We start from the raw sequence: 24,199 nt of genomic DNA, 5'->3' as shown, positions 1-24,199 counted from the left end.
GCCAGGCAGGGCCACCAAGTAACCCCCATGCTGCCCAAGACGATTCAAAAGGCATTTTATCCCACACCCTTCCCTACTTTACTTGAAACCCGCGCCTCAGCTTTTTTTTTTAAGGGGTAGCAGAGTTAACCAGCCGCTCCCGGCTCCCAGAACACACGCCAGTTTTCGACCTTGAGGAGCTGGAATGTACTATCAATATGGCAGTGACCAAAGCGTGGGCTGTATTGCAGGCCTGGATGGCATCATTATGGGATCTCTGGGATGTGCTGCTTCTGATCTCTGGGAAGGCAGAGGAACAATGTGAGCTTGTTAACAGGCACAGGAAGCTCTTGGGGGGCTTACGGTGGATCCCTGCCGAGCCTGAACCAGGCAGACACTACATGGGGGAGAGAACGCACGAGAGCGTGCACGAGAGCTGGGATAGTCAGGAAAAGCTTCATGTACCTCAGAGCCTCGGTGGCCTGGTGCTTGGCCCTGCTGCTCTGCAGCCGAGTCTAGCAAGCACCTGTCCTGCTTCTTGGTATCATAGGCTACCCCAGCCAGGAGATTGGCTGGCCAAGGCATTCCATATCATGCTTGGCCAGGGAGGCCCAAGGTCCTCGGGCAGGTCAAGGGGCATTTGGAGGAGGCCAGAGGCTTTCCTCTCCAAGAGGAATTAACTCAATTCTATGCTTGCTGATGGCTCCACTCAGAAACCTAGTGCTGCAGTACGGACATCATTTCTAGACCCATTTAGCTGGCCCCACCCCTTCCAGACTCTCTCTAAAAGTACAGTGTAAGTGGCTGGCTTTCTGGACTGTGATGTACAACCTCTCTTTCTGTCTGCTTGGTGATAAAACCTCGGAGGGTAGCAAGGAATAAGTGGAGCTGGGTAAGGGGCCAGAACTCCCAGGATACCTTGCCAACAACTGGCTGTGCCAAGCCCAGGGCAGCCACGGTCAAAGCCAAACATGGTGGGGGCAGGTCCTGGGCTCTGTCCAGGCTACTCAGGGCAGGCTGGAAGCAGAGGTCTCCTTCTCTTCAAGCCTATTGCTGGTGTCAGCTACAAAATGGCGGACAGCTGTGTCGGCCATTTTGTGACGCCCTTGGAGGACAAAGGCCCATGAAAGTCAGAAGACCAGCGGATGCCTGGCAGAGAAGAGGAAGAAGAAACTAAACAGAATCAAGGCTCTGCTCCCTGCTGAGGCCTGAGGTGGTCTGGTCAGGAAAGTGTGTCAGGCAGGCTCTTTCCAGAGCCTTCCTCCTGCCGAAGCTCCGAGCATACTCAGGACTTCTAACAAACTTCCACTCCTCCCTTTAAGGGGTTCCAGGTGGCCCACGGTGTGCCTGTCAAAGAGCACTGAAGTTCTTACACCCATTGATGACAGCTGTGAGGCTTCCTAGGCCTGAGCGCTTCTGGGTTATAACTCTGCCCTAGTCTCTCTGCAGGACATATCCTTATTTGCCTGGGTTGGGGAGGCCTCAAGCCAGAGGGGGCTCAAGTGCCAACCTGTGCTCCTGGAATGAGTGATCCAGGTGGACCAGTCCTATTTGGAGCCAATAGGTCGAGGGACCAGTTGCCAAAATGGCCATCAATGGTATCCCAGGAGGACTTATTTCAGGAGTGTATGGCTGTGCCCTGTCCTGAGTTTCTATGGTTCCAGCTAGAAGGAAGGCCCTAGAGGCTTTCCCATACTGCCCCAGCTGCTTCGTAAACCAGCACGATCATCTATTCATATCCCCCTTTGCATATTCTGGCCAGCCAGGGGTTCCATAGCTGCTCACCATGGCTGGTCATCAAGCCTCTTTAGGCACAAGGCAGTAGGAACTCAGTCACCAGCCAGAGCCCCACAGAGGGCTGGATCCAGGGGTTGTTGGGTTCCTTTATGTTCCTTCTCATCCTTACTCTCGCTTATTCAGAATCCATTTGGAAACTAGAGGCAGAGAAGACAGCTCTGGGGGTGGGGAGAGGTGGTACAGGTCCTACCTCAGGCTGCCTTGTATTGACCTATGCAAAGCAAAAATCTGTGTGGAGGAGAATCCCATTTCATAGGCAGGTAGTCTGAGGCCCAGGGGGCAATGATACTATAATCCTAGAACCCACCTTGTAATGTGGTTAGGTCTTAGGAGAGATGCAACTCACACAGCCAAAGGTTCAGGTCTCTGACAGGGACTGTCAACATGAATCCAGGGCAGGGCTGTGACAAAACAAGAGGGAAACTGAGAGGAATCCGTATCAAGGAACTGCCACGGTCACATGGTGAGAGTAGGTGCCATCAGTTATCTGTGTTCAACTGTAGCTGTCCGGATAACTCTAGAGTGTGAACAGCATGGTGGCCTCTGTTAATCACTAAGGGCCTCTCCTCGGTGAGAATCCAAGTGGTTCTGGGTTCAAGTCCCCACCTGTTCGTTCAACAGTGTTGAGTAAAGAAAATCCCTTATAAGCAACCTCTGTCAATTAAAAAGCCAATAGCCAATGAGCTCGGGCCAGAAACAGGGGGTGGGACAATGGCAGGGAGAGAGAGGATTCTGGGAAATAGTGAGAGAATAAAAGGAGCCGCAGGGAGAGACACAGAGAGAGATTTGAGTAAGATGCTGAGACTCTGAGGGAGGTGCTAAGGAAGAAGTGGGCCTCTGTGCCCTCCCCTATAGCCAAGAGTCACGTGACCCCTAGAGGGAGAGGTGACTAACCACGTGGAAGACAGAACAGTTTGAATGGGTTAAATAAGTCACAAGCTAGTCAGGGATGAGCCAAAGCTTATGGCCTAGGCATTTATTAATAAATAATTAGTCTCAGAGTCGTCCTTCTGGGAGCAGGGGCTGCAAGGAAAAACGGACTAATTTTTTTTTATAGTACTGTAAACCCAAGAGCCTGTGCTGGGTCCACACTCTCCTATGGATCTATAGGTGTGAACATTTTTTTTCTGGGGGTGGGAGGAGGGTACTGGGGATTAAACCCAGACCTCCACCACTAAATAGTATCTCTAACCCTTCAAAAAAATGTTATTTTAGAGTCTTACTAAGTTTCCCAAGTCGACCTTGAAATCTACACTATAGTTCAGGCTTGCCTCAAACTAACTAACTAACTAACTTCCTTCCTTCCTTTTCTTTTCTTTCCTTTTTTAAAAAAAGGGTTTCTCTATAAAGCCCTGGCTGACCTGGAACAACTTCTTTAGACCAAGCTAGCCTCATAGAGACCTGCCTGCCTCTACCTCCCAAGTGCTGACCTCAAATTTTCAATCTTCCCAAGTAACTAGGATGACAAGCCTTTGCCATGAGGCCCAGCAAATGTGAACACTCTGTCCCTGGAATGTGCCAGGCACTGGTAAGTCCCTCCAGGGTTCACTTTGCCCCTGTGACAATGGATGTGATCTTTGGCTAAAGAGAAGGGCACGGAGAGGCTGTGGTTTGATCCTGCTCCCCACCCCAACTTCCAGCCACACAGCAGCATGGGCATTTTCTTGTTTTAGGAATGAGGGAATAGAAGATTCAGTTGCATTGTGAGAGATCACAATGTAGTCTAGAGAGCTCTAGGAAGCTCTACACCACAGAGGGCCAACTGGACCTTCCCCGGGGCCTTTTAGCTTCCCAGAAACATTTCTCCAGAATCACCTTCATTAGGCCTGGCTGTAAGGGGGTCCTTAGAAGCTGGAGGCTGGAATACCACTCACAGCCAGAGCTAATGCTGCACCAAAGTTAGAACCATGTGGGTTATCAATCAATTGCACTGGGGCCAAGGACTAAATGCAAGGTATTTGTATGGCTAAACGAAGATCATGGGGTAGAAGCAATAGCTGCTAAGCAGTTAAAAAACACTCGTCATTCCTTCAGAGGACCCTGGTTCCAGTCCCACCCCCACATGGTGATTTGTAATAATCTCTAACTCTATTCCAAGAGATCCAATGCCCTCTTCTAGGCTCTGTGGGCACCAGGCTTGAATGTGACATAGAGCTATGCATGCAGGCAAAACAATGATACACATAAATTTCTAGAATATCTTTTGAAAAATTTTAAGAAGATCTAGAGCTATAGGTCAGATGGTGGGGTGCCTGCCTAGCAAGCACTGGACCCTGTGTTCAATACCCAGCACTGTATAAACTGGGTACAGTGGCTCACATTTCTAATCCAAGTACTCAAGACAGGAAGGCAGGAAGTTCGAGAGTTCAAGGTCACCCTCAAGTACATACGGAGTTCAAGATCAACCTAGGCTAAAAACCTTATCTAAAAACATATAAGAGTATCTGGCTATCAGATGAATCTGTGTCCTTTCCACCCCAGGGAGTCCACTCGGGCAGCTGGTCTCTAGGCTGGGAGGGCCAGACCTTAGGAATCTGGGAACCCCAGATATAACTTCCAGTGTTCTTCTCTGCCTTAGTGGTCGGGCCCACTGCCCAAAAGATTCAGTTTCTCTTTCTAGTGAGGGAACCTATGGGACAGGCAAGGTCCCTTCAGAAAACCAGCCATTCTCGGAAACTAAGCAAAGCCATGTGGCCACCACTTGCTGGGCTGGGCTCCTGTGGCTGGCTACTTGCTGGGGCAAACGCTATGAGTATGGTAGGCTTCATGGCCAGCTACAGAAGCATGGGTAGGATGCCAGGCCAACGTCTTGCCTATGCTCAGACCTCCCAGGCTAGATCCAGTCTGGCACATTCAAGGGGTGCAATTCAAACACTGGCAACTGAACCCCAGAGCCCCAAACTTTCCAAGGCTCCCCAGTCTAAGTTCATGTCTCAAAGACCTCATGGCCCAGTGTGGCCCAGTATCTCCAGGCCACAGGTGAAATGAGACTGACTCTCTCTACCCAGAAGCTCCTGGAAAGAAGGAATTTGTTGGGGAGGGGGATCCTTGAAACTAACACTAGCACTGAGTAATCACCTACTGCATACATCCAGCCTCATCTTGCTTGCATGGTAGTAAGTAGGAGCTGGGTCACAGACCAGGGCTGGCTACTTTAACCCTAGCCAGCCCATCCTTTTCTTTTCTAGACCTTTCCTCATGTCTTGACCCAGGACCTACCCCTGCTCCTGGAGCCTAGCTTCCAACACGCATTAGCACTCAAGACTCAGAGACCCAGGGGAATGGACATTCCCAGCCTGAGCCCTTGTAAAGGGTGCACCACCGGCTTCTAAAGGTCCATCTGCACCCATGGGACACTGAAGGGATTGAATATGTTGGAGGATGCTTGCGCCCGGCTGAAATGGAGGTGCCACATGCAGCTGTGGCTTAGGGTGGGTACCCAAGAAAGCCCAGGATCTGTGAACCAGAACCCCTTGGCCAAGAGCTACTAGGTCTCTAGGGCTACCTGGGCCAACTACACTCTTGGGATATGTCCAGATGCTCTATCCATTCTATCTCTGCCTGTACTCTCCTCCCCTGTGCTGTCTCATCTGCCAAGTCCTGTAACGTCTCCCTAGCTGTCTATGTTTGCCCTAATCTCAGGTACACACTCTCTAAGAGCCCTGCCCCAGGTGCAGATACAAAGACAAGGGGGTGGGGGTGTGCAGCAGCCCATACACACCAATGCACGGGGTAGCAGAGGGGTCCCAGGGCCAAATGCAGGTTGCTGTGGCTTATATGACACAGCACAGAGCCCTGCCTGCAGTCTGGCAGATGAGGCTGCCTTTGACCATGGCCACATCAAATCCCTAGATTTATCTAGGTGGGTCCAAAGCTATACTTGGGGTCTGCCTCCAAGGGACAGGGACAAGTGTGACCACAGTGCCCAGGTAGGCCACTACCTCTAAGCACAAGAAATCCCAAGTACATAGATCCCCTCTTATAACTGCAAGGTATCCAAGGCAGAGGAAGCAGGACCTTTGCCACTGAGCCCTGAGTGATACTGCAGGTGACACGAATGTCCCAGGGACATCTCATTGTTCTCCCATCTCTTTCTTGATGGTTTGGGGCTGACAGATGGCCCTGTCTACACCTGGCTGTGTTTGGACATCCTGGAGTCCCTCAAGGAGGCTGGCAGGGGTTGAGACTGCCCAGTCAAGACCCAGCACATGCAAACTTCCAGGCCTGCATGGCTGCAGGGTCCCATAGCAATATCCAGGAAGGTTGGGGTAGGTGGCCCTGAGTCCCGTAAACAACCAAAATGTGACACTGACCTGAGCTGGACATGGTCCTTGAGTTCTCAGAGTCACCTGGGGAAGTTGTCAAGAAGAGGCCGGTGACTAGAGGAGAAGCAACACAGTTAGACGCTGGGGTGCATCTATGAGCTTTACTCTTACATTTATTTTGTTTCCTGCGAACCCCAACCTGAGGGCCCCTCAAAAGGCCTCCAGCTTAGGAGCCACCTGGAACTCACGGTTGCTCAAGGCCAGGAGACTAGTTCATCTATGTGGCCCCATCTCATCTGTGGCCTGGAGACACTGGGCTATGAGGTCTCTGAGTCATGAGCTTAGACTAGGGAGCCATGGCAAGTTTGGGGCTCTAAGGTCCAGTTGGTAAGGTTGGAATTGCACCCCTTGAATGTGCCAGACTGAATCCAGGCCCGGGAGGTATCCTGCCAGGGGCGGAGTGGATGCCCTACCTTATCTAAGTGATGTGTGGCAGGTCTAGGCCAGTCCTCCAAATGGCTAGGTCATCCCAATTGATGGGACCTCTTAGACATTCTCTTTGAAATTAACTTGAGGCTGCAGAGCCCCACAGGTCTGGGCTCCTCGATACAGGGCCCTTCTTAGCCATAGCATGAGAGAAGTCAGCACAGCCTCACCCACTGGACAGAGGCAGATACAACGCCTTAACCTGCTGTTAGGTGTAGGCTCCAACTGGATGACTCAGAGTGATGGATGGCTAGTTCTGAGTCTGCTTTGGCTGGCTGGGGAAGTCTAGAGAGAGTGGTGACAGCACTCTGACTCCAGCCACCTCCGGGTACCTACTATTTTCAAAGACTGAGTCCAGCTCTCTGGGGCCTTCACCCCAAGGTACAGGCGCTCTAGAGATCACTCTATAGCCCCTGGATCTCCATTAGCAGGTATCCCCGGCCATTTTGTGAACCAGTACACTGAGGCTTAAACACTGACAGCCCATCTGGATGAATGGCAGGTGCAAAGGGTACCTACTGTGTGCCTGGGCTGTCTCAGAGCTAATCCTGCCCTCCACCACAGGCAAATCTGTCCCTGCCGGATTCCATCTGCTTCAAGAGGACAACTCAGGCCACCTAATCCGCAGGGCAGAAGGCGGGGCTGGAGCAGGGACCCAGGATCTTTGGCACTATCTCCTGTCCTGTCCTGGGCAAGGATCTCTCTCACTGGTTGGAGGCCAGGCTGAGCCCCTGAGGGGCTGGGGGCAGGGTAGGTCTGGCACCAGGTAGAGCCTCTGAGGACAGGGCTGGAGAGTAACTGCCTGCCAGTACGCGGTCATCTCCAAGACTATTTCTGATGGAGCGAGCTGTTCTCTGCCCAAGTGTGGCAGTTACCTGTGTGTGAGGCGGAAGGGGGTCTTCTGATACACATGACAGGTGCTTACTTTCCTGGGGGCAGGTGTCCCTCCGGAGCATCCAGGTTCTGCAAGACATAAGGAAATCAAAACAGAGGTGTCAGCTTGGCAGGCCATGTAGTTCGGGGGCAGAGAAGGGTCAGGGGTAGTGTGGCCTTCCCTTCCTCAGTTACTCTCAGAGCCAACTGTAGATAAGAAGACCCGTAGACTATCTACCATGACCTTGGCACCAGAGGACTGGAGTTTCAGGTCACAAGAGACAGAGAACCGCACTGAAAGCCATGCCTGGCTTTAACCAGTTCTGGCCCGCCAGGACCCACATCCCAAACCATCACCCTGCAATGGCTCCTACAGAGAAGACCTAAGCCCTTCCCTAGAGTCCTCTGTGACTAGAGGAAGGAAGGGATCATAGGGCTTGGCTGCTGGTGCCTGGCTAAGACCCTCCCTTCGCTCCAACCTCTCTGTGGTGGCACCCATAATTCCCTGTGGCCAGAATGTTCTGCCGCCCTAGATCACCTGCACTGCATCAGAGTGGAGGACCCTCCAATGCTGGCACTGACCCTATAGACCTGGGAGCTTTGAGGCAAGGGTGTCCTTCAACTAGCATATATCCTGGGCCTGGCAGGGCCTGGAATTCATAAGTATCTCATTGCTCGTCTTACTCTGAGAACCAGACACTGGAGAGCTGAAGTTTATCAAGCACAAACAGGACGTTGGGTCACTACCAAGAAGTAACTTCAGTAGTCATTAAGAGCCAAGAATGGCAGCAGGAAAGCAAGACTAGGAGTCATCTCTGGCCAGAATGACTCCCGGGGCCTTCCTCCTCCCTATATACATGAGGTGTTTTGGTCTTGGGCTGATCAGCTGCTTTTTTCCTGCCCTCTTGAGCCCACCGTGGCCCGGGCATCCATGTGTCCGTGAACCCTGGTTGTAAGAAGGCTCTGCATATCCTCTTAGGATTATGGCCTTCTCCAGAACTTGTCGCTATAAGACTAGGGCTACTGTCTCATGGACAACCCGAACACGAGGCCTGTCACGTCACTGCTTACAGCATAATCTCCAGAGAATGATTTTTCTTCAAACTCGAGACCTTGAGACCTGAGGGATTTGCTGAGGGCTCCTTTGATGTGCTAGGCCCTGAGACCCACTAGGGACAGATGTCCTCTCTCCATCTCCACAAACTGTAGTATCTGTAAGTGAAACTGGGAACTGGACACTGTTCTTCCTCCACACAGGGCTATGAAGGTCCCAGGGAAGCTAGGGGTCAGGAGGGAACTAAGTCCAAGTTTCTGATCGTATTTCTTGAGAAGGGGAATGTCCATGGCCACACCGCTCCTTACCTGACAGCTAGACCTCTCTCACCTCTCGTTTTGGCCTGGGCCAGAAGTAAGACCCTTTCCACTTCTGAGCCCACAGTGAACAGATTCCCCTGTTTAATGATCTTGGGATAGCTGCCTGCTGCTCACAGCTACCACAGCCTAGCTAACCTAGCCTCACTAGGGGACCATAACTGCCTCCCTGGGAAAGAAACCTCAGTGGCCTTGAAACTGGTAAAGTCTGCAGCTGCTTGGCTCCAAGAGGGGCTCTGCCACAAACGAGATAGTGGGGAGCCTGCAGAGCTGTCAGAAGACACCCCACCCCCAGCCCCTTTTAAGAGAGCATAATTTCATGTCCCTAAACAAGGTCACTACCCAAACTTAGAAATTCCAGGCTTCAGGTGTAGGGCCAAGTGACACAGAATGAAATAGTTCAGCCACAGGAAACAGAAATGTTGACCAGACTTTTGGGGGCGAGGGGCTGAGCACCATCCTATAGGGGCAATGGCTGAGGCTACACAAGTCACCTCGGGCCTACTCTGGACACATGATCGCATGTAGTTCCCACGCTGACAGTACAGAGTGCCCATCTACAGCACAAGGGTGGTTCTAAGGGACCTGGTTCCACCCTGAATAAACGGGAATGCGCCTGGGTGGGCACAGTGGGAAAGTTCTCATGGCTGCTCAAGGGGGACCCCAGCTGTAGATGGCTTTGCCCGATTCCCTCTAACTTCCGACACGTACCCACAGACTTCCTCTTGGCAGTCAATTTCTTCTGTGCCTTTTCACCCACTCTGCCTATGGCAAAGCAGAGTGTTGCCCAGGCCTGGGCAGTCATGGAACCACAAAGCCATGGATGGGGGACCCCACTGGGACCCAGGAGTTGACAAATGCTACATTATCTGCCCTAAAAACCTCTGGATGAATCACAGGTGTACACTACTCCTCTCGAGCTGATGAGCCTCCCAAAGCTGTCCCTCTGTTCCTTAATGCTTATGTTCTGTGACATAATCACCTGTGCGACAGGGCCACACCACTTATGGTTCATGGCCCTACAAAGCTAGTGCTGAATCTGTCAGACCAAGCACCAAGCCGAAGATCCTGGTGGTCTAGCCCAGCCCTCCCTCAACTTCATTCCTACCCGGGCTCATAACCACAATTAGGTGTCCATACAGGAATCAGTGGGGCCATGACATCCATCTAAGATGGCAGAATGACGGACCCTGGGAGAGCTTTGGCTCCATCCAAAGGTGAGAGCTGAACAGAATCTTCTGGCTGCATGGCCTTCAAGAACCTGTTTTCTCTGAGCCACACTTCTGTATATTAAGAGAGGTCATTTATACCTGCTATTCCCATGGACTTCATAGGCAGGTTATAAAGCAACCGGGTGTGCTTCCCATCCACCTAGCAGCCTCTCAGTGGAGTTCCCCACTGCCGACTGCCTGCTCCCACTAATGTCCAGTTGATTCTACAGATCAAGCCACCAACAGACCCAAGGCATCAGCACACCCACCTGGGATGCTTAGGTAACTTTCACAAAAGATGCAAGTGTCTGTGACGGGCAATGTAACAGGCCTGGGTTCCAGGGGGAATTTTTAGGTGTTGTTTTCAGATCAAGGACTGAGAATATCCCAGTACACGTGAGTCCTGCCCTAAACGGACACCATTGCTGTAGCCATCAGCTATCTGGACTAGGGGAGATACCAACCTCGTAGAACCCCTATGGTGCCTGCAAATCATCTCTGCTTCTGTTAAGAGCCTTGGTGCACGCTGATGGATGGTGCTACTTGGCATACATTTTGCCTCTGTTCTGAGGACAAACATGTAGTGGTAATTTAGGCGGGGTCAGTTTATCTCTGGGCAGATGATTAATTGTATCACTTCAGTGTTTTCCTTCCAGTGCAAAAGGAGCAAAATTCACGAGTCAAAAATCTGGGACCCAAAGGGAAAAAGAAAGAAAGCAGAGGCCAATAGCCCTCTGTCTGGCCTAAGCATACAACCCAACTGTGCGTGTGTGCGAGCATGCGTGTGTGTCCACCTGCCCCCATAGTGGTTGAGGTGTGCCAGAAGCCTGGTGGGCTGTCCTCCCTGCATAGGTTCAGCCACAGGGCTGAGGTGTCAGAGCTGGGGAAGGGGTGGTTAGATCCTAGTTTCTCAGTAGACAACGGACACCTACAGTGTGTTGTACGTGAGTCCTCCTGGTCTCTAGAGACACTTCAGAAGCAGGGTCCCAGGCTGAAGCTAAGGAATGCTTTCAAGACAGCTCCTTCAAACCTGGACTCTGGAACCTTCAGGAAACCTACCAACATCAGAGTTAAAGTGAGGGAGATAGAGAGGGTGAGGGCCAAGGCTCATAAGGAACGGGCCCTGGTTCCTTAGCACAGCTCTTGCCCACTGGTCAACAATGAGCTAGCTTGGGGTCACACTTGTTATACAGCTATAATCTAGTGACCGTATGCCTGCCTCTCTGGACGAAGACATATTCGATATGTTGATCACGGACCCCAAAAGGTGAATGGCAAACAGAAAGATGGCAGACAAGGTTGCTGCAGTGAGACTGTCCTCCCTCAGGAACTCTCAGGCCTGTCTGTCAGGAAACAACCTTACTGAGCTGTTACGTGGATCAACTTTAGAAGGTATTGTGTTCATGATATTGCAGAAAGTCCCTGGAAGGGGTCCCAGCCAGGTGCCATACACGAAGGCATAGGGGACCTTCCTTCCAGGCCTTCAGTGTTCCCCTAAAACACATCTGAGCCAGGCTGTAAGAGCCATAGATGATTATAGCCATCCTGCCCAAGGAGCTCTTGGTGTAGACACAGGGGTGAAAGGACCATCAGGGTTGTAAGCCCACACTGTAGGAGGTAAGCAGAAGGCTGGCAGGGCTCCTAGGTGGTGGTGAGGGGTCCTAATCAAATGAAAAAGCGTGTGGAGACACGAGGCTTGTCAGCAGTTCCATTAAGAACAGGGTGTAGCACACACCTTTAATCCCAGGACTCCAGGAGCAGAAAGAAGCAGGTGGGTTCTCTCTGTGGGTTCAAGGCCTACCTGGTCAACATAGTGAGTTCCAGGCCAGCCAGGGCTATGCTGCGAGACCCTGTTTCAAAACAAACGGCAAATGTCTCACTAAGGAGATTGGATCACTGAGAACGGATGGGAACCCTCTTTTAGGTGGGAGGGTCAGGCTTTTTCACTCTGCCCACTAAGGTCCCCACAGCTGTGAAACAGAGTACAGGCTAAGGTGTAGTCTTTAAGTGCCTGATCTCATAGCCCCTTTTCCTTGGTCTATACAAAGGAGCAGGGTAGGGTCAGTTCTCTGAGGCCACCCAGAGACCAGATGTCTGAGCCCAGCACGGTAAAGCTTGGTCCCCCTTCACAGTGACTCCCGCCCAGAGCCTATTTGGAGCCCAACCCTAGGAGACAATGTAAAGTCTGGGCATGGGGCCATGTCCACTGCCTCTCTGCCTTCCCCATGGCTAGTCTCTAGGGCATATGGGGGGCCCAGAAGGAGAGGTGGTGGGGGCGACCAGAGGAGCCAGTCCGCCTGGCGGTAAATCATCGGGTCATGCTTAATAATTATCTGGGTACTTAAGCTCCTCTATCTCGTCTCTCCCTTCCCTGGGGAAATTTCCTTCATTTCCTTTGCTTTCCCAGTCTCCTGGATGTCTAAATCAGCCCAGACCAGGCCCAACCCTCTGCTCTACCCAGCTCTCTCAGCCTACAACTACCATGTCGTACGTCTGCGTGCTGCACAGTAGCTCCCAGAAAAGATCAACCTCATCCCAGTTTTCTCCCCGACCAGGCAGAAAACTAAAAAAAAAAAAAAAAAAATTGCCACCACACCCACCCCTGTGGGTGGAGACAGAATCTTCATGCACTACTCTTTCCCTGACAGTGGGATGGCCAATGAGCCCGGGAGACCTAGGGACAGGAGGCTGGCACAGCGCTCGAATAGGGAGAGAGAAAATATGAAGACAAAGCACTTCGGTACTTGGGCAGCAGCAGCAACTGGAATGTGTGGCCTCTTGGGTTCATGAGGACCCCATGCTAATACCACTTAGATCCCGCCTGCTGCTGTTGATCCAGCTCTGGCCTCTCTTCTCACCTAGCTCTCACACAGAGTCTGAGTTACTGTGCCCATTTTGCAGATGCAAACAGTGAGGCACTGAAGGCAATGCAAGTGGCTTGGGTGACTTAGTCTGATGCTGGCAGTTCCAGGCCTGGTGCTGTAGCCTCCATTGTACCAGTATCTGTGATGGTCTCTCCCAAACATCCAGGAGCCAATCTTCCCACTTGGAGGCTACTCAAAAGCTGCCCCAGAGCCAGTGCCAATGCCTACACCCACGCTGTCTACTGCAGCTTCCTAATTCCAGGAAGGAGGAGGGTCCTGTGCCACCAGCATAAAGGCCAGGCTGAAGCTGCCACCGACACGGACAGCCCTCGGGTGAACTTTGCAAAGTCACTGCGTATCCCTTTGCCAGGCCTCCCCACCTCCCTAGGGATGAACCCACTGAGTTTTTTTAAAAGTGGGATCTCATTTTAGGCCTATGTTTCTGACCTCTGGAAACCTCTTCAGTCATTTGTGGAGCCCTCTGGCAGGGCTGAAGCCTCTTATTGCTGCATTCATAGCTGGGTCACTGGATGCCAAACAGATGCTAAGGGCTCCGGCTGCTTGTGCCTGGCCTCTCCAACTAGTGTCTCAGACACATTCCACAACCGAGATTCCTTCAAAACCCCCTTCTCTGAAAGCAAACAAAACCGCAGCCTTGGAACCCAGAGGAGCTAACACTAGTGTGGCTCCGTTTTTCTTTTTCTTGTCTCCCTCTCCCTCCCTCCCTATTTAAGCACTACTACAAGGGACATAGGAAACCTGCTAACCCCCTCATGTTGACAATGGGTAAACCAAGGCCCAGAGACTTGAAGGGGTCTAAGGTATCATAGGTTCTATGACTGGGTGAGAGTTCTGGAATCCAGGCAGGACTGACTTGGGCACACGGCTTCTTTGGGCCACAAAAATCTGTGTGGTGGTGGTTTTCAGTGAGGAAGGACCAAGTCCCGACACCATAACTGACCCAAAGCATCCCTAGTGATTGGCAGGGCCCTGAACCCACCTGATACTTCCCTGATGTAAGCCGGCCAGTGTGGGCAGGGCTGGGACCCTTGGGCCCCCTGGCACAGACTGAGTGGTGCTCAGTAAATGCAGGAAGAAGTCTCTGGGGAGGCCTTGAAGCTCAGGGGCAGGGCTCCAGAAAAGCAGGCTGCTCTAATGGAAACCAGTCAGCGGCTAACTCCCCCCCCCCCCGCCCCGGTTTCCATGGGGACAGGATAGGAGGTGGAGCTCTGGCGTGGCTGCTGCAGCAGATGTGGCCTGTTCAGGGCTGGTGGGGGGGTGGGGGTGGCGCCTGGCAGGGAGCCCTGGGACGTGGCAGGAGCAGGGCTGGGCGCGGGGGCCCTGCAGCCATAGCTATGGCGGTCAGCTTTAGGGAAGAGGCCGGGGCTGTCAGTCCATCACCTCCAAGAAGTCTCCTGGATTCCTTAGGTGCTCCAAACCCATGACCTAAGCCTCCTCAGAAGGGAGTAAGTCTATGGCATCTAAGCGGGAGCCTGGCACTCCTGAATATGTCTGCATGTGTCGTGCCAGCCATGTGGATGCTCTGTGTGCCTCGGGCCTGCTGGTACTTGTAAAGTGTGTGGTGGTGGGGAAGCCTGGAGCGCCATGGTCCTCCGTTGTACTCTGGATGGTACTGTCGGGCCTCCTCCCTCAGGCACACTTGGTCTGGTGTGCTACAGAGCCTAAAACCTGTGTGATGGGGCCTGAACAATCGAGGGAGCTCCACACCATTCTGATATGCAAGAGACTCTGTGGGCTTGGGGACACAGCCCCCAGCACTGACCACACCAACTGAGGCAGCTAGATGTCTTAGACGTCTCCCTTGCTTTGTATGTTGACACAGTCGCCACTTACGCTAAAGAACTAGCCTTTCATGAGCCCATCATGACCTAGGATACAGCATCCAGGCTCACAGTTCCAAGTAGCCCCCTGCCTCAGGGCCACGGGGAACAACGGCGACACCACGCTCCCTCCTTCTCATCTCTCGCTGTTACCCTGAGTGTGGTCCACAGCACAGCAGACCTTAGGTATGGAAACCATGAGCCGAGGCAGTACCCTAGAGCGTCAGAACACTCAGGTCTGCAGACTTCAGCAGAGAAGTGATGGCGGTTCTGCTAGAGAGGTCTCTAGCAACCCCAAACTTCCCCTCAGGACAACTTCTTTTCACTGAGGCAGAACTCCAGGTCAAAGGAAAGATCCTTACTGGTGTTGGGTGCCTAAGGAGAAACCAGCCAAGGTCAGCCTCCGAAAGGCGGAAAATAAACAGGGGTCCAACGCCAGATCGTTCAGCATGGTGAAAATCTTGGTTAGGGCAGGGGGTCTGGTACCCAAGCTATGTGTGTGTGTGTGTGTGTGTGTGTGTGTGTGTGTGTGTGTGTGTGTGTGTGTGTCTGTGGGAATGCTCCCCCTGCCTCTCTGAACCTTGACCTGCTTGTATAGAAAGGTCAGCGTCCAGCACTCGCTAGATGGGGACTTCTCTCTCTAGGATAGGAACTGCGCTCTGTTTGCTCCACATTCTAGCTCATTTACCATGGGCCCCGGTCAGATGTCGAGACAAAACGGAATTGGAGACATTAAAATGAAAGCGGACGCTGTTGTTTTTAAATGCTTGACAAGTCCCAGAGAGGGCCTAGCACTTAGTAGGTACTAGCACTTAGTAGGTACTTTGTAAAATCGGTCCTCCTAGTCACACAGAATGAGAACTGTTTGTGCTATATAACCTATCCTGGTGCTTTCTGGGAAGAGCCAATGATGGCCAAGCTCTCGCCTGAGCCAAAGCTTTCTCTCAGCCACAGAGGTCTCCAACAGGGCCTGCTCACCCTGGTCTTATCCCCTCTCTTGTCAGCCATATTGATCACAGTGGCCATTCCTTTGCTATCCTGGCCCCTTGCTGAGGTCACATGCTTGGCCTTAGGTAGGAGTGCTCACTTTCGGGTGCCTGGCACCGGATGGCCCAGGGGTGACATCTGTCTCAGGGACGGAGCTTTCCCAGAGTGCTAGAGTACAATGGATGCAGGCTGAGACTCCTGCACCCTACCCCTCAGGTGCCGAGTCTCTCAGTGTACTGGCATTGGGTGGCTCATGTCCACAGTAAAGGTCTGGGATGATTAGAGTGTGTCTCCCTGCCACTGGGACCTCTGATCACAGCCGTGTTAGATTCTGAAAGGTCCCACGTTCTAGCACCTGGCACACGGAATAGGTGACTAACTGGGACTTTGAAAGCCCAGGTGAGGTTCATCCTATGCACCCTGGCAGGGAGAGAGCAGGCAGGCAGGATCCCAGGATCCCTCCAACTACGGCTGAGCCAGAAGATAGACACACCCACCCCAGGAATCCTGGGCAGGGCTGGGCACCCAGGAAACTGGGCCAGAGGTTCCAGCACATACTGGTGTGACCAGGTCGCCTCTTGAGCACTCCTGCTCCAAGCCTGCGGTCCTTACCCAAGTACAGAAGCCTAGAGAGTCCAAAGGCTCTATGCTAGTGACTCTTTTCCACGGCCCACCTACAACTGGTACTGTTCGGCAAGCCCACATGTAGCCAAATGCCCTGTGACATTACAGACACTTAATTTACATGTCTGATGCCCTTCCCTTTTAGAGGGGGGAAAACTGAGGCTGACATGAACAAGTACCTCGCTTAGAAATTCGGACTTCCTAGATCTTCCTACTAGTACACAATAAGGTTAAGAAAGCCGACCAATCGTGGGTTTCCCAGCCAAACACTCACGTGAGCTTCCTCCAGGGTCTGAGAGTGATGTTGCATCCCTCTTTTGAAAAACCAAGCTCCAAGGCCTGTCAGAACGTGGGTCACGACCTTCTGTCCCACCTCATCTGGCCCTTGAGTCATACAGTGTTTCTGAGAGGCCAGCCCTGCCCTGGGTTCAGCATGCATATAACATAGGCACACACGGATCTGTCCAGAAAGGCCCAGTCTTTTTGGTGGCTCCTTATAAGAAGGCCCCTAGCAGCTGACCAGCGGCAGAAGCAGGACTTCCGGGCAGCTCCCCGCCCTCGGCCCGCCTTCCCGGATTCCCGCTCTGGGCCGCCATTTCCTCTGCTGGGCCCTGAGGCCCACTCTCACCCTTCCAGGTCTGCAAATGGCCGGCGCCTGGAACTGCCCATCCATGTAGAGGAAAGGCAGTCTAAGCCTCGCCTGGGCCTTGCCTGGGCCTGGTGAGTACCTATGACCCTCTCTGCTCTGGGACCGACTGTAACCCACCCCCATCTACCTCAGCTTCCCCCGGTCTAGAGAAGGAGGCTCATCTCTGGCCCCTAGGGATCCTGACGGGCTGTCTACTGTAGTCATTGTCTACTGAGTGTACAAAGGGCTTCACAGTCCACTTTAAGAAGAGGAGGGACAATATCTAAAAGACACTGCCCACCTTGGTGAAAATTGCCCGTCTACTACAGGGACCTGGTCCAAGCCGGAATGCCAGCCAGTGGGAAACTACAGAGACCCACATTTGTCTGTGCAGGTCACTAACACATGCATTTGTACACATACCTCTGCAAAGAGCTCCTTGTACATCCACACGTATATGTATGGGGCACACACGAGTGAAACCTTAGCTGGCCCATAGGACCAGGAGAAAGGCCCAGTGGGGCCTGACTCTTGACCTAACTTAACTACTTAGCTGCCTGAATCTCTCCGACTCCCCACCTCTCCAGAGAGAAAAGAGGAAGGAGCTCCCTGCTTTTGGGAATGTTCCAAAGTACAGTAAGGAAGCCATGTTTGGTATACTCCATTAACTAAGCTTTCTGGTTTGGGGTTAGGCCTTTGGGTTCTGTTCCCATTCTACATACAAGGAAACCGAGGCTCAGGAAGTGAACCGACTTAACAGTCAGAATACAAAGTCAGTCTGACTCCACTCACCCCCAGCATGTGCTCTTGCAAAAGGGAAAACCCCCTTCGCCCTCAGCCCAAACGGTCCCGAAGCCATGTCCACGATCGACGCGGCACTGCAGACACTGTCTCATTTTGCCTCCGTTATGGTGGCCAGCCCAGCAACACGTTCCCATCTCCGAGGCTGCAGCTGACAGACCAGTAGACCCACAGGGAAATTATGAAGAGGTTAAAAACTCACTCACCACTCCCAGCCAGCTGCGGCAGCGGACTTCATCAGTGTTTTCTATCTTCTCTGTTCTCTATCATCTCCACCGGTGGGTACAAGCCTTTGGATAAGCAAACCACAGAAACGTACTTCTATTAACAATTGGTGGGGGGGACGGACTGGAGCTCCTGGGGATGGCAGTTGAGGGACTAGATGCACCCCCTCCCTGCCTCTCTCCCAAAGCAGGAGCCCTAAATGCTCTCTGCAGGCCGGGAGTACAGCACTTGAATCCAGAAGTACAGAGGTCAGTGCTGAACACATGGGAAAGGGGGAGAAAGCACAGCTTAGAGATGATTACATCATCACAGGTGCACAGTTCCCCAAATAAGCCGTTATCATCGTCTGCAAATTATTGTGGCTGTGAAAGCTCCGGCCTCCAGTATGTTGATACAGCCCAATAAATTCTGCACTTCCTTATCTTGCCGATCTATCTATATATAATACCTACTCTGTGCAATTGACCCACTATGGTTTTTTTTTCCTCAAGTTTGGACTTGAATGTACTTTTCAACCATTTGAAATATTTATAACTTGATTTCTTTTCTTCTTTTTTTTTTTTCCATGCAGGCAGGTCTCAAAACAATTGCATGTACGTCAACCCAGCCTCCTTCTAGTGAATAAGATATCGATAATTTCCATGCCCCACGAGTTGGAATTCGAGGGTAGAGCTAGGGCGCTCACACAGGAGAACAAGATTAGAAGTTAGTAATTAATTAAAACGAGGAAGGGCCTCTGACACGGCGCACTTGGCGTCTTAAAAGAGGGTGACCAGAATGGGTGAGATAGCTCTGCAGGGAATGGAGCTTGCCCCACCAAGCCTGAAAACCTGAATCCGATCCTTGGACGCCACGTGGTGGAGGGAGAGAACCGGAGCCTGCAAGTTGCGCTCTGACCCACCGGCATGAGCCATTGTACAAGGAATGGCATACACACGTGTGTCTGAAGACCAAAACTTAGGCAGCATTTAGCAGGGTGACGGTGTTCCGCCAGCCCTTCCACAAGACCGTGGGAGAGGTTTGCTCCTCAGCGTAAATGCACCGTGTTTATTTTGACCTCAGTTCTCCGAAATTGTTGATTCCACAATTAAAATAGGCCGTGTGTTCCAACAAGTACCAGGCGGTGGTAATGACAGACCAGCCCATCTGTGCCTCGAGAATGTATAATTTCTGTCTATAGTGGAATTTATATAGCGGCAATGATATGGGAGGCGCCTTGCGTGGTTCTTCCTTTCTATTTTTTTTTTGTTTTGTTTTTAAATACTGTCAAAAAACTTTGGGTTCCATGGAAAGCGCTGAGATTTTGCCCTTTTAAAAAAAAAGTTTGTCATTTTACATTTGGGGGGCAGGGGGGCCTGATGCTAATGGAATTCAGAACTTAAGGTGGCAAGGGGACATCTACAATAATCTCGGACTAACAAGGACGGCGTGAGGACACGCACTAAAAGCAGTGGGCAAATTTACTTAGCGTGGAAGGGTACTAATTTCACCATGAAGATATTTCTATGAATCCTTTTTCTGCCTTTGCCTATCTTGTCCGAGAGAAGATGATTTAACACTCAGGAGATCCTACCACACGTCCACCCAGAACTTAGAAATGGAGGTTTATTCACCTACATTAATTATTAAAAAAAAAAAAAAACCAACAACAGGTGAGGACTGGGCAGTTATTAAAATGCAAATTCTTTCAAGCTGCTGACCTCCCTTTTCTTTCTCACCTAACTTCTCTCTTTGCCACGCTTTTGCCTTTGAAAATATATCGCACTGGGTCGTCCCCGTTCCCCCCACCCCCCCGCCGCTATTACTTTTATTTTGCCACTAGTGTTTTATCCGATGCTTGCTAAATATTTGGGTGGAATAAATCCTCCAGCTTGCAGCAGCAGAATGTGGCTGTCATAATCGTGAAAATGTTTTAATTATCTCAGCTATATATGCCTGTCTTCGCAGCCCCGAACCCTACCGTATCTCCTGCTGCCTAGCGTAAGAACAAAAGCAGCTGGGCTGGGCTCCGTCTTCATATTTGGAGGAGTCTGCTCCGGGCGGCTGCTGCAGCCAAGCCCCCGGACACATAGAGCCCATGTGCCTCTGGACTAAGGAAACAAAGATGTCTGTACTTGGGAATTTTCCTCTTCCCGCACAGTGGAACTTTCTGTGTCGGATTTCCCAGTTCCCATAAATCAAGACCCCGGCTACCCTCAAACATAGGGAACCAGGCTGTGGTGGAGGGCGCTTTTGTCAGCCTGCCAGAGGGGTGGAGGTAAGCGGGCAGCTGGGCTCTGCAAATGTCACCTTTTTATAAAGGATGGGGCCTGGGACTAAACTCAGACAGCCACTAACTCAGCTCGTGGGCAGCACAGGCAGGCGGGTTACACAAAGATCTGTCTTTCAGGGGGCTCCTGCCTCCATTAGCCACAGTTTAGGCTGTGTGTGCCCGGGCATAACTCTGCAGGTGAGGAACCACTGTGAAACAGGGACTGGACAGGCCTGGGGACTACTCGGTGCTCTCCCGAGGTCTGCCTGGTGGCTGGTGTCCACGGATACCTCTTGCCCATCCTGGCCAGGTAGTTACTGGCTGGACACATTACTGTGAGGTAGATCCTCTCCTCAAAATAACTAACTAACTAAATAAATAAACAAATAATAAATAAGGAAGAAAAAGAAAAACCTTAGAAACGAGTGCTTTAAAAACAGTGCAAAATAATCCCGGATATTACTGTACACTGCACTATTAGTTTCTTCTTTTAAAATAAAAAAATAAATTTAAAAATTAAGCGAAACGAAAGGCAGAAAAGAACTAAATCCCCAAACTGTGGGAATGGTGGCATTAGGGATTCGGGACACAATAAAAGAGCCTCTGTTTCCGAACACGAAGGTCCTCCCTCCTGTGTATGGCTGGCCCTGCCTGCCTGCACCCTTTGCTGGAGGACCCTACAATGGTGCTGGGTTTTCCCTCTCTGCTATTCCCAGTACTGCCAAAAATTTAAAATTAAAAAAAAATGGTAGTGAAATAATAAGGCCCCCTTCAAAACAAAACGACACAAGGCACGGAAGGGTGGTTTGCCGACGGATGCCTCCTCCAGCCCTCACTCGACTCCTAACAGAACACGCAGCCACTGTGAAATACCGAACCGTGTGTTTTCATTATCATTTCGAAAGCCCTAGCTTTAGATCTTAAAAATAAATGGCTTGGCTTCTGCTTCTTCCCTGCAGTTTTTGGCAGTGCCTGCTTCACTCAGGATTGGGGGTGGGGGGTGGGGGGAGGGTGTCTCTGAAATAGAATTTGGGGTTTGGGCTAAGCCAATTAAAAGGAAGGAGACGTAGCAGGCACAGAGCACAAGATGGCAGGGCCCTCGGCTCATCCCCAAGCAGGAGAAGGGGAGAAGGTCACTTACCAGGAACGGGAGGACAGGGTCACTTTCTCAAAAGCCAGCAAGTGAAAATGATGTCCCCTGCCCTGGCTGGGTAAGAGGGCTCCTGCCAGCCACCAGACCGTGCCCAGGTGCCAGCCTCTGTCGGACAGGCCCTTGGGCCTCCTGGGCTCTGGCGTCCGTCAGTCCACAGGTCCTGGCTTGGGCCTTGGCCACTCTGGCACCCGGGGTTAGGACTGCCAGGAGCAAGTGGCGCTGGGGGAAAACCCTGCTGCCAGCCTAGGAGGACAAGGAAAATGCTACTTTTGTCTCCTGCTCTCTCTCATCTGGCACTGGCTCCCAGGGAGGGGGGGGCGCAGAGGCGGCCGCTACGGCTCTGCCCCGCCCACCGGGAATTTTCGAAAGATGCTCGTGGGTGCCTGGAGGATGGCAGACGTGGCAGAGGCGGGTGGGCCGGGCCCCCAAACCCACCACCAAAAAAAGGCGGGGGGCTGGACGACAGGGAGAGGAGGGAGGATGCCACAGTGCCTGACCACTCAGCAGCTAGCCTGAGGATGCCTGGAACCCCAGCCCAGCCTCAGCCCAGGCAACAGCCAGCCCTGTAGATGGGCAGGGTGGCCCTGGCGCCATGTTGCGACTGCCTAGCTAGTCAAGCCGTTCTGAGGGGCCTGGAGTCCGGGCAGCCTGAACTGCTCCAGATAGAGGCAGCATTGTTCCTAAGCCGGGTTCTACAGAGTAGCAGGAGGTGGCCGGCCCTCGGCTGGACTCCTTTGGGAGAACCAGAGCTCCCACTCCAGCTCAGGACTCTCGGGGTGACCCATTGTAATCATGGGCCCTAGAGCGGTCTCAGCCAGGAGTCTGGACTATGGGTTTGAACATAGCTAGTGTCCATGAGACTGCTCTCAGCTTCTGTTTTCTCGTCTATGTGACGAAAAGGGGTATGTAGCTGACGGGATGCTAAAAGCAGTCTCCCTAGTGCTGAGCACTGAACTCAGCACCAATGCCTGGGAGAGCCAAGAGCATCCGAGGGTGAACAAGCAGCCAAGAACACCGAGAATGAGTGCCAGGGTAGAACTGAGCTACATCGTCGCTGTCCTCTCAGAGCCTTGAGTGTAAGGAAAACCATTCCTTCACTGCCTTGGGGACACATTCCTATGCTCCAGGCCTCTGAAACAGCCAGAGGGGCTAAGGGCCTGATCGGGGTGATTTTGCTGAAATTTATCTCCTATAGTTGCCTGCCTGTGTGGCATCAGCTTGTCCGTCCTCTCAGCTCCATGTCACTCTGGGCCCTTTATATGACATCGGAGGGACTCGATGAGTCTGGAGGATTGGAAATGGCACACTAGTGGGATGTGGCTATCTCTCTCCTCAGACCCCTAGGCACCCCCCGGGCCAGGTCTGCCCCAGAGGATGGTTTGGAGAAACCGCTCTGCACGAGCCTAACTCCTCCCCGTCGTGTGAGACGCGCTAAGGGCCTCTCTGTGCACAACGATTCAAGTAGAGGATGGTCAGGCACACCGTGGTCTATCTTGGGTAGCCTGCTCGTTTTATACTGCTTTCGGCCTGCCCAGGCAGCCACGCTGAAGGCCAAGAAGAGGGTGGGCAGAGAGAGCTAGGAGGAGACAGCCCGCCCGCCCGGGAGGAGTTTTCTGGTCTCTACCTCCGGCCTCACGCATACGGCCACGTGACTGCTTGCCAGCTGACGCCAGAGACAAAGCAGGTAGCATTCCAATGCCATGCATTCGACCGACCAAGAACTCGGGGAATCCATGCCAGCAATGGGTTGGCGTGGCTGCCAAGAGCCTGGCCCCGGGAGGAGAAGGGTCCCTACGCTTTGTGAAATGGGACCTGTTCTGCCAGTCTACGACACAGAGAAGCCATTGCAAACCTACTGGTGGCTATTTGGGGGGTCCTGCTGAGACAAGAGAGAAGAGGCAGAACCTGGATCACAGGGCCATCAGAGGAAGTGTATCTCGCACACATACACACCCAGTGTCAACACAGTCAGAAAGTGACTACTGCTACGCTCAGCTCGCCACAGGGAGACAACAGCCTCGCTACAGCGACGGCAGGCCACCGAAGCCTTGGGACCCTTTAAGTACCGTGGAGGGTAGTGGGTACCATCAGAGGCCTGGCTAGAATCCCCACCAACGAGCTTTTCTCTAAGTGGGAAGGTTTGGCAGCCGACACGAGTGGACTATGATATGCTCTTGAGTGGGTCCAGCTCAGAGCCAGCCTTGTCAGGTCCAGGTGCTGTAGAACCCAGGTTCGGATTGGCTACAGCGTTTCTTACTGCCCAAGGGGATAGGAGAGGAGGCTGCCATGCTGCTATCATTTAAAATGTAATTATAAAAGACTAACTTAGATGTAAATATCTTAAATATACGGAAAATTGAAGATATTTCTACTGAGTGCCCCTCTGGCCAGAAATCCCAGTAGGAAGAACGGGTCATGGAAAAACCCAGCCCAGTATCAGAAAGCCGAAGCATCTGGGGTAGCATTTCTCTGTAATCTAAAGAGAAAACATACACAGCCTCAAAAAGGATACCACTGGCCTTTTCACTCTGCCCGCCTCGCATGGCAAGTCCGAACCTTTAACCTTACCCAAACCTAATGGCACCTCGGCTCACAACTTCCTCTCCACCATTGTCTGAACACTGAGTCCCAGATACCTGTGCACACATCTGCATCCTAGGAAAAGAGACTCCAGGTTACAGACTCCACCTAGAAAATGCCAAAATCTGATGGCGACTGGTACTGTGTTTTGTGCGTGCCTCCTCCAGCAACTGGATAGAACCCGTGTTTTGGGGGTTGTTTTGTTGTTGTTTTGTTTCGTTTTCCTGCCTAGAATACAAGATTTCATTCTTTCCCATGATTTC

At 52.1% G+C, this 24,199-nt stretch overlaps 1 long non-coding RNA gene across 2 annotated transcripts; it reads right to left on the bottom strand.

Moving 5' to 3' along the window:
- Positions 1–5,999: 5,999 nt before the first annotated feature.
- On the bottom strand, positions 6,000–22,946 carry LOC116914650. Of its 2 annotated transcripts, none has more exons than XR_004389759.1 (3): positions 17,934–18,526; positions 7,403–7,490; positions 6,000–6,155 (listed from the first exon to the last, which is right to left on the bottom strand). It is a non-coding gene; the product is annotated as an uncharacterized LOC116914650 (long non-coding RNA). The 2 variants fall into 2 exon arrangements; XR_004389760.1 differs by lacking the exon at positions 6,000–6,155 and adding an exon at positions 21,345–22,946 and having other exon boundaries at positions 6,233–7,490; positions 17,934–18,017.
- Between the last annotated feature and the right edge of the window lie 1,253 nt (positions 22,947–24,199).

The sequence above is a fragment of the Rattus rattus genome, chromosome 1 (assembly GCF_011064425.1).
Source record: "Rattus rattus isolate New Zealand chromosome 1, Rrattus_CSIRO_v1, whole genome shotgun sequence".
NCBI lineage: Eukaryota > Metazoa > Chordata > Mammalia > Rodentia > Muridae > Rattus > Rattus rattus.
This window is presented reverse-complemented; position numbering and strand designations above follow the sequence as displayed.